The following is a 9764-nucleotide window of genomic DNA, read 5'->3' as shown; positions in this document are numbered from 1 at the left end:
AAGACACTCCTCCAAAAAAACTCCTGTTCCATAAACCATCTACCCTCTCTCTCTCTCTCTCTCTCTCTCTCTCTCTCTCTCTCTCTCTCTCACACATCATAACATCCTGAATATTTGAAGCAAAGTTGGGAGATATAGAAAAAAGTAAATTCCATAAATCTCTCTCTCTCTCATCATAACATCCTGATCCTGAATATATAAAGGAAAGTTGGGAGACTGAGCGAGTGGGTGGCATGAGCACACTGTCCATGATTTAGTCACGCCCACTGCGAGCGAAAACACCCATTACGTAATCATTGCTCAGGTGAGCGAACTCTCAGGTAACTCTTGAAAAGGTGTGGTCTTCGGTTTACACCTTTGAAGGGAATATATGGATGGGATGTTTTGGTTGTTAAGTTCGGTAACCATTCTCTCTCTCTCTCTCTCTCTCTCTCTCTCTCTCTCTCTCTCTCTCTCTCTCTCTCTCTCACTCTGGAAACCCCCTCAATCTTGTGAGAAATCTTTGTGGATTTCTGATTGCTTGTCTTATCATTGCGTGTTTTTCTATCATTTTGCGTGTGACAATTGACAACTATTTGACTGGATGACGTCATTCGTTACGTAACGCAATCGTTCGCACGCTGTTTCAAAATTATTTTTGAAATTGGCGTGTGTGTGTGTGTGTGCGCGCGCATCAAAAGGGGGATCATTAGAATTCTTGTTGTTAGTAAATTGGCGTATTCTACTATATATTTAAAAAATTTCAATAACGGTAATAAAATGTCTCTGGTAAATTGGCGTGTTCCATTTTGTTTCTGTTTTTCATCATAATATAATGTCTCGAGAATGGATGCATGGATTTGGGTGAATCTGGACGAATGATTTTGAAGATTTAATGATTTTCTGGGATCGAATAATTTAATTTAATTATATTTTTAGGATTTCTTTTGTTATAAACGAAATACGTCGATGATGCACTCTAGATTTGAAAGGATAATAATAATAATAATAATAATAATAATAATAATAATAATAATAATAATAATAATAATAATAATAATGTGTCGTTCAAGATAGAAACAGCTGGAGAAGGCTCATTGAAAACAGCGATCCCTACTAGGGATTAAGCCAAGAAGGAGAATGCTCATAATGATATAGAATTTACAAGCCACATATCTTAATTTTTCTGTATCTTCACGTAATAATAATAATAATAATAATAATAATAATAATAATAATAATAATAATAATAATAATAATAATAATAATAATAACGTCTTGTAGATCTTTGGTCAGCTGTTCAAATCCCCTAAAAGTAGGTATATCTTATCTATATCTAGGTGATATACCTGCTAATAATAATGATAATAATAATAATAATAATAATAATAATAATAATAATAATAATAATAATAATAATAATAATAATAATAATAATACCCCATTAGTGACTGTGTCCCCATTTTGTAATTAACTTTGCAACCTATTATTCAAGATTAGTAATCACATTTAGCCTCATTAAATCTCCTTATGCCAGTGCTTGGTAACCACCTCGTATGGTCATAAAAATGCGACCATTACAAAGCGACTGCTGATTCATAAATTCAGTATCCTGTATGACGTTGGTGATTCGCTTAAATGGAGAATCTTGGAATGCTTACTCAGCTGAACGCCGTGACGTCATTATTTATTGTTGATCTTAGTATGTGGAATTTGCATAGGTAGCAAGATTAAGTGTGTGTACGATTTGATGTTATATTATTTTAATTGTTTTTATTTATTTGTTTATTTATAAATATTTTTAGTAGTCTTTTATTCGACTTGCTGAATTAAGGGTGCAGGAATCATGTTGATGACATACATACATACATACATACATACATACATACATACATACATACATACATACATACATTATATTTATATATACATAAATATATTGTATATATATTTATGTATATGTACAGTATAATGTGTATATATATGTATATATATATATATATATATATATATATATATATAATATATATATGTGTATATATATACATATACATATATGTATATATATGTGTGTATGTATATATGAAATTTTTATCACACCGTGATTTATATACAATCATGAAGCTACAAATGTCGTTTGATATCCAATTCACGCTTCTTCGGGAATATCCCCGATGGAGAATTATAACCCACCGGGGATATTCCCGAAGTAGCGTGAACTGATATTAAACGACATTTATTATGATTATATATATATATATATATACACACACATATATTATATATATATATATATATATATATATATATATATATATATATATATATATATATATATATATATATATATATATATAAATTATTTCCACACTGTTTCAACAGAGACCTAAGAAATAGAAAAGACGACCTAAATTTTCTATTGACCTGCCAGGGAATATAAGACTGACACCACTGTTTCAACAGAGACCTAAGAAATCTAAATTTTTATTTATATAAGACTGACACCATTTTTGGCAACATTTTTATAGCCGCTATTTTCTTCAGGTGGCTTAACCTTTGTCTGCACAGCAAATGGGTTACGGTTTTTTTTTTTTTTGTATGTTATTACCCAGTCATTTCGGTTCCACTGTTATGTCCTAAATCTATGTCATTTTTTTTTACTGGAATTACTTTTTTTTTTCTGGCGGCCTACTTTTTTTCTTCATAATAGGCGAGGAATTGTCGTTGTTTTTATATTTCTATCTTTCGCTTTGTTTGTTTTGATCAGGTTTGGGTAATGTGTTTTCTTGATGCCTGCTTTCGTGAGTTTTTTGAAAATTTAGTTTTTCTTCTCATATTCTCAGTGTTAAAAAATTGATAAATTTATTTCAAACATTCTATTAATTCTAGGTCATATTAATGTTTTCTTGATGTGTGTTTTTCAAATAAAAAAAAGTGTTGCTTCCTGAAGTTTGTGTTGAAAGTAGGTAATATATAGTCTGTTCAGTAATAAAAAAATGAAGAAATTTATTTTACCCATTTTTTAATCAAAGTCATACTTTTTTAATCCTACTAGAAATGGTTTTATTGTTTTAATTTGTATTTTTTAATAAACCTTGCAGTTTTATGGTTTTAAATTCTCTTGCAGTCTTCTCATACACATAATTTTCGTCTTTTAATATTCACTCACATTCACACACACTTACATACACACACATGTATATATATATATATATATATATATATATATATATATATATATATATATATATATATATATATATATATATATATATATATATGTGTGTGTGTGTATGTGTGTGTGTGTGTGTGTGTGTGTGTGTGTGTGTGTGGATGTGTGTATAAGCAGAAGACGAGAATTTGAGTGAATATCAAACTTAACAAATTATGCGTATGGGACAAGAGCAAGAGAATTTGAAACGATAAAATACCATTGTTAATATATATATATATAAATGAGACACACACACACACACCAAAGATAGGTCTTATGATTAAGAAACAGTAAAAAAATTTTGAGGAGAGATAGGAATTTAATTTTATTGCAAAATGTGACCTTTTCAATATACTTTGAATCTCATAAATATGCAACTACAGTAGTATCTTGTTCAACTCTGACCTTGTTTCATCTCCCCTCATTTGGTTGATATGGACCAGTGTTCCTTTCTTTTTTCTGAATACTTCGTATTACTGTTATCAAGCTTATTCTTAATTCCATATTCCTCTTTTTGCCTCTTGTTATCCGTGTATTCTCTTTTCATTTAATTTAATTTCCTCCCGTTTGCTTTTTAAGTGTTCAATTCCCTCCTATTTGATTTTCAATTTTTGCTTTTACATTTTATTTTTTGTATTTCTTTCTATTTTTCTGTCTATGATCTGTTCCCTAAAATATTTCCCTTATCATTTTATAATCTACTTAATCATCACTTGAATATTCTCAGTAATTCTACCTCATTCTTATATTTCATATTTACTGATTTTTCATTAACTATTTTCTTATGCTCTCTCTCACTGTCAGCTGGTAACTCGACCTATATTTTCCTATTCCAGGAAGCACTAGCTCGAAAAGCAACTTCAGCGGGACACAAGGCAGCCACGAAAGTCCTCTTTTCTCTCATTCTCACTACAAACACGCACCACCGCAGGAGCATACTATCCATGTCCCTTACTCCAGCTTGCAAATTTTGTGTGAGGGTTGAAAGGATACCAGTCTTATTGTATACCTAGGGTGGCATACGTCGTCTTATAAAAGTAAGTGCAGATGTATTTTTTATGTGTATAGATAGGTAATGTATAATGTATATATTTGACTTGTGGCTAATGTATTCATGTGGCAGCTAGGTAATGTATTCATGTATAATGCATAGAGTTGAAAATAAGCTAATGTGTCCGTAAATAACGTATACATATAACAGCTAGCTAATGTATCCGTGTATGATATATACATGTGACAAGTAACTACTGTATCCATGTACAGTGTATACATAATGTGACAACTAGCTAATGTATCCAGGTATAACATATGCGTGTGACAGTTAGCAATATATCCATGTGTAATATATACTTGTGACAGCAAACGTATTCATATATAATGTATACAAAATGAAACATTTGATTCACACGAAAATTAATTACGTAATCACATTAACTAATGGACACGAAAGTCAACAAAATCCTTTTCTTAAGACAACTTAAAGAAAAGAAAACACTCCAGCCTTAGACATAATTATTTGCACAGGCGTTTGCGAAACCTTCCTACAAGTTGTCGATCACTTATTTCTGATCGAATATTGCAATTAAGTAAACATTCGGTCACAATTTATCATGCAGGGAATTCATAATATTGCATTTTCGAGTCGACTTTGTATAGATTTAATTTTGAGAAGTACTTTTTTCGTGATTAAATTTTTACTTTTTTCGTGATTAAATTGTTTTTCGTGATTAAATTTTTACTTTTTTCGTGATTAAATTGTTTTTTCAGTGAAAAACCTTCGATATTAATGTCGGACCTGCGGAAATTGACGTATTTTTTTTTTACCTTTGTTGTTTGTACGTAAGTGACCGATACGTGTACTTTAGTGAAGAAGTTAATGGTTCATAAGACTTAATTTTTCATGGTAATCATGTGATTTGATGATTATCCTTTATTACAGGTGAAACTGCAAGGTATTCCTTTAGATAGAATAAAATTATAGTCCTTATAATGACTCTGGTCGTAGATTTATAGTAACACAACAACATTTTCTTTAAAACAAAGAATCTTAGTTTATTTTTACTATATATATATATATATATATATATATATATATATATATATATATATATATATATATATATATATATATATATATATATATATATATATATATATATATATATATATATATACTGTATATGAACATTTGTTCAATATGAACATATAAACAATAAAAGAAACTTATAGGTATAGGTATATGAACATATGTATATATGAACATATACATAATGAAAAATACGCAGACAGTTTTTATTTTAAAGAGAACTTGGTTATATTATAAATTTACAATCTGAATTATTAAATAAAATAAAAAGAAAAATATAGCAGCTATTCAGTTTGAACACACACACACACATACACACACACACACACACACACACATATATATATATATATATATATATATATATATATATATATATATATATATATATATATATATATATATATATATATATATATATATTATGAATACAAATAATATCAAATTATACCTAGTATCTCCGATGGAGAATTATATTTATATAATATAAATGAATAATACCACGGGGTTCGCGTCCGGTGGTACTTATTTATTTATCATATATAAATGATAATTCTCCATCGGAGATACTATAGAATAATGATATTAAGCGACATTTGTATTTCAATTGTATATAAATCACGGTGTGATAAAAATTTCATATATATATATATATATATATATATATATATATATGATGATTATTATCACTTTTGTACGTATTCATTTATCACAATTACCACAGGTGAAAAATAAGAAACGGGGTGTAGGTCCTGAACGGTTTCGACTTTATTTCCAAGCCATTGACGAAGGACTGATACAAAGTATGAGAAGTCACAAATATATATACTACAAGAACAGTACTGACGAACATACAAAAACCGTTAGAGGCTCCATATGGCCTTTAAAACTCATTTGGCTAAAAATCACAATAGACTCTCAGGGGACATTGCTGATAAACAGACCATACCCCACCTCAGATCCACACCTGACAGGTGTCATGGAGGCGGAGTTTGGAAACTATTAACATTACTACCCTCGTACTGTGTTTACAAATATGATAATCCTATTTTCATACATCTCTACTGCCTACCTTAAAGTTTAAACAATTTACAAATTTCTTTTTGATATTAAAGGATCAAGTTTATACATTCCTTGACTGATATTCATATTATGGTTGTAACTTTCTTTTATGAAGCTAGATTCAATGATGTTCCTTTCAGTGCATTATTAGAATATACAATCCTTTTGCCCCTTCCCAGTTGATAGCATGATTGTTCTCACTAACATGTACAAATATACCACTGTTCCTTGTGCATATCTCACACATTTCTTATGTTGTTCAATTCTTTTTCCAGTGCTTTCCCGGTTTGGCCAATATAAAAGTTGTCACAAGACTTACACGGAATTTTATATACACACCTTTAATATTGTCTGGGGAGTTCTTGATAAGTACATTTTCATTGTTGTATTGTTCTTAAATGCGACATTAACACCAAAATTCTTAAGAAGATGAGGGATATCTTTCATACTATTATTATAAGGCAGAGCAAGCAAATAAGGTTCTTTCTGGTTTTGATACATAGTCTTTTTGCCGCTTCAAATGCACTGTTTAATACACTATCAGGATATTTCAATTTTTGCCTGCATTCCTAATCTTATCTATTTCATCATCAATATATTCAGGGCTACAATGTAATGCTCTTAAAAACATAGATGAAAACACTGACTTTTTAACCTTATTGCTTTGTCCAGAATAGAAATGCACATAGGAAGAAATATTAGTGGGTTTTCTATACACACTATATTTAAACCCACTACTATTTCTACGTATGAGGACATCCAGAAACTGTAAGCACCCATCATTTTCCATTTCCATCGTGAATTTAATTGATGGTACTAATTGATTTAACTTAGCAAAAAAGTTTTTAATACACAAATTATTTGTGACTTCTCATACTCTGTATCAGTCCTCCGTCAATGGCTTGAAATAAAGTCGAAACCGGTCAGGACCTACATTTCTTATTTTTCACCTGTGGTAATGATATATATATATATATATATATATATAATATATATATATATATATATATATATATATATATATATAATGTTCAAATCGAATAGAGGCTATGTTTTTGCTATTTATTTTATTTAATAATTCAGGTTATAAATTTATAATATAACCAAGTTCTCTTTAAAACGAAAACTCTGTGTATTCTTTTTTATTATTATGTAGTATATGTTCACGTGTAGTTTATTTGGGTCACTCCATTTTTAGCAGTAGGTCACTCTTTAATCCTTTTAGAGAGAAAAGTCTAACGTAGTCTAGCGCTAAAAAGAATAGATTACAAGAAATTAAGCTAAAAAAAAAAAGCATAACAAGTGAACTTGTTTTTGATATGCGTACCGGTCACAGTGAGACTTGAGAAGCCACCGGATTTTGAAGCAAACTGATGTTATCATTCTTATCTACTGAGCCAAATACAACAGGTGTTTAGTTAGTCTATCATATGATCTCTTTTCCTATATTTTTTGTTAATTTTATCTTGGAGACTAATTTGTACCGTGATTTATATAATAGAAAATTTTAACATGATAATCTTGTAAAGCGGACTTCGTTCTGTTATCACACACACACACACACACACACACACACACACACAGAGAGAGAGAGAGAGAGAGAGAGAGAGAGAGTTTTCTCTCATTCGTCTCTCTCTTACTACCTTTGCTGAACCACTTTTGTTTTCGGGAGAGAGAGAGAGAGAGAGAGAGAGAGAGAGAGAGAGAGAGAGAGAGAGAGAGAGTTTTCTCTCATTCGTCTCTCTCTTCGTACTTTTGCTGAACAACTTTCGTTTTCGAGAGAGAGAGAGAGAGAGAGAGAGAGAGAGAGAGAGAGAGAGAGAGAGAGAGAGAGAGAGAGAGTTTTCTCTCATTCGTCTCTCTCTTACTACCTTTGCTGAACAACTTTCGTTTTCGAGAGAGAGAGGGAGAGAATGTGTAAATATCGTATGAGTAATTATCATAAAAACCTATTGGTAAATATAAAGAGAAACAGACGAATGGTAATCAATTTTACATTGGAGAAAGTTAGAGAAGTTGAACAGGAAAGAAGAAATGACTTTTTTTTTTTATAGAGGAGGCTGACCTATTTACGATCTGTTATCGTCCTTATCAGGTATCGTCCCCAAAGGGCCAAAGGTGCTAAACATTATTTACGATACGCTACGCAACTAGAGGTTATCTCTAGAGTTTTTATTTATTTCTTTATCGTCTGACTCAGAGGAACTTGATAAGATTGTGAATATGCTGTGGAATAACTTTATTATTTTTTAATTTTTTGAGTGGTAAAATTATTATTATTATTATTATTATTATTATTATTATTATTATTATTATTATTATTATTATTATTATTATTATTATTTTTATTATTATTATTATTATTATTATTATTATTATTATTATTATTATTATTATTATTATTATTGTTATTCACGGAGTAACAAAGTATTATTATTATTATTATTATTATTATTATTATTATTATTATTATTATTATTATTATATTATTATTATTATTATTATTATTATTATTATTATTATTATTATTATTATGTCAATACTTATAAACCTTATGAAATATTTATAATTCACTGATGACTTACAGAACCCCTTGGGGTGGGGGGTTACCCGTCAGTGCACCTCACGTAGTGAACTGTAGGCATTATTTAAGGTTCTTTGCGGCGTTCCTTAGGCCCCTAGCTGCAACTCATTTCATATCTTTGACTGTACCTCAGTTCATATTCTCTTTCTTCCATCTTACTTTCCTCAACCCTCTCCTAACAATCGTTGGAACATTCTTTTCAGCGCTCAATGACCTCAAAGGTCCCAGCGCTTGGCCTTTGGTCTAAATTTTATATTCCAGTTCAAATAAGAAATTCAAGGACACCTTACTTTGATATAACCTCTATTTTATTTTACTGAGGTACAAGATTGCGTTTTTATGACATATGTACGATAAAGTAATATAAAAAATAACTCCATAATGCTTTTACAATCTTATACTCTCACTCTGAGTCATACGATGTAAAAAATTTATAATAAAAATGACCTGTATATTTTATTACGGAATATTGTGAAAAACATTAATCTTACCGGCATAAGACCCGCTGTAAAACAGATTTTTTTTTTACTGTTATAACTGTCAGGTAAATCGTAATAATACTTCATTCGTGTTGTTTTAGAGACGTATTTCATCATGTAGTGAAGGTTTTTGACGCGTATTCAAGCGCGTATACGTGAATTTTTGATGGCGTATTGTTTTGAAATGAGGTAAATTCTCGTAGACTCGACTGAGAAATGCTCATTAAATAATTATGTTACTACTGAATTGAAAGCAATAAATGTTTATTTAATTTATTTCTTCATATTAAAAAGTGTATAGTTTACAAGAAAAATACAAGCTGACAGTACTATAAAAATAATAGTAATAAAAATAATAAT

The 9764-nt window shown here is 29.7% G+C and overlaps 1 protein-coding gene across 1 annotated transcript in view; it reads left to right on the top strand.

Annotated features, from left to right (window-relative positions):
* LOC136839235 (Na(+)/H(+) exchanger beta-like) overlaps nt 1–9764 on the top strand; it is a 157815-nt gene that overhangs the window by 26362 nt on the left and 121689 nt on the right. Inside the window, exon 2 of the mRNA XM_067104986.1 lies at nt 4030–4230. The gene's annotated coding sequence lies outside the window, so the exon portion shown is untranslated. The remainder of the gene's footprint in view (nt 1–4029; nt 4231–9764) is intronic.

This window comes from Macrobrachium rosenbergii, chromosome 6 (assembly GCF_040412425.1).
Source record: "Macrobrachium rosenbergii isolate ZJJX-2024 chromosome 6, ASM4041242v1, whole genome shotgun sequence".
NCBI classification, from domain to species: Eukaryota; Metazoa; Arthropoda; class Malacostraca; order Decapoda; family Palaemonidae; genus Macrobrachium; species Macrobrachium rosenbergii.
The sequence above is the reverse complement of the archived record's forward strand: the minus strand, read 5'-3'. Positions and strand labels throughout refer to the sequence as shown.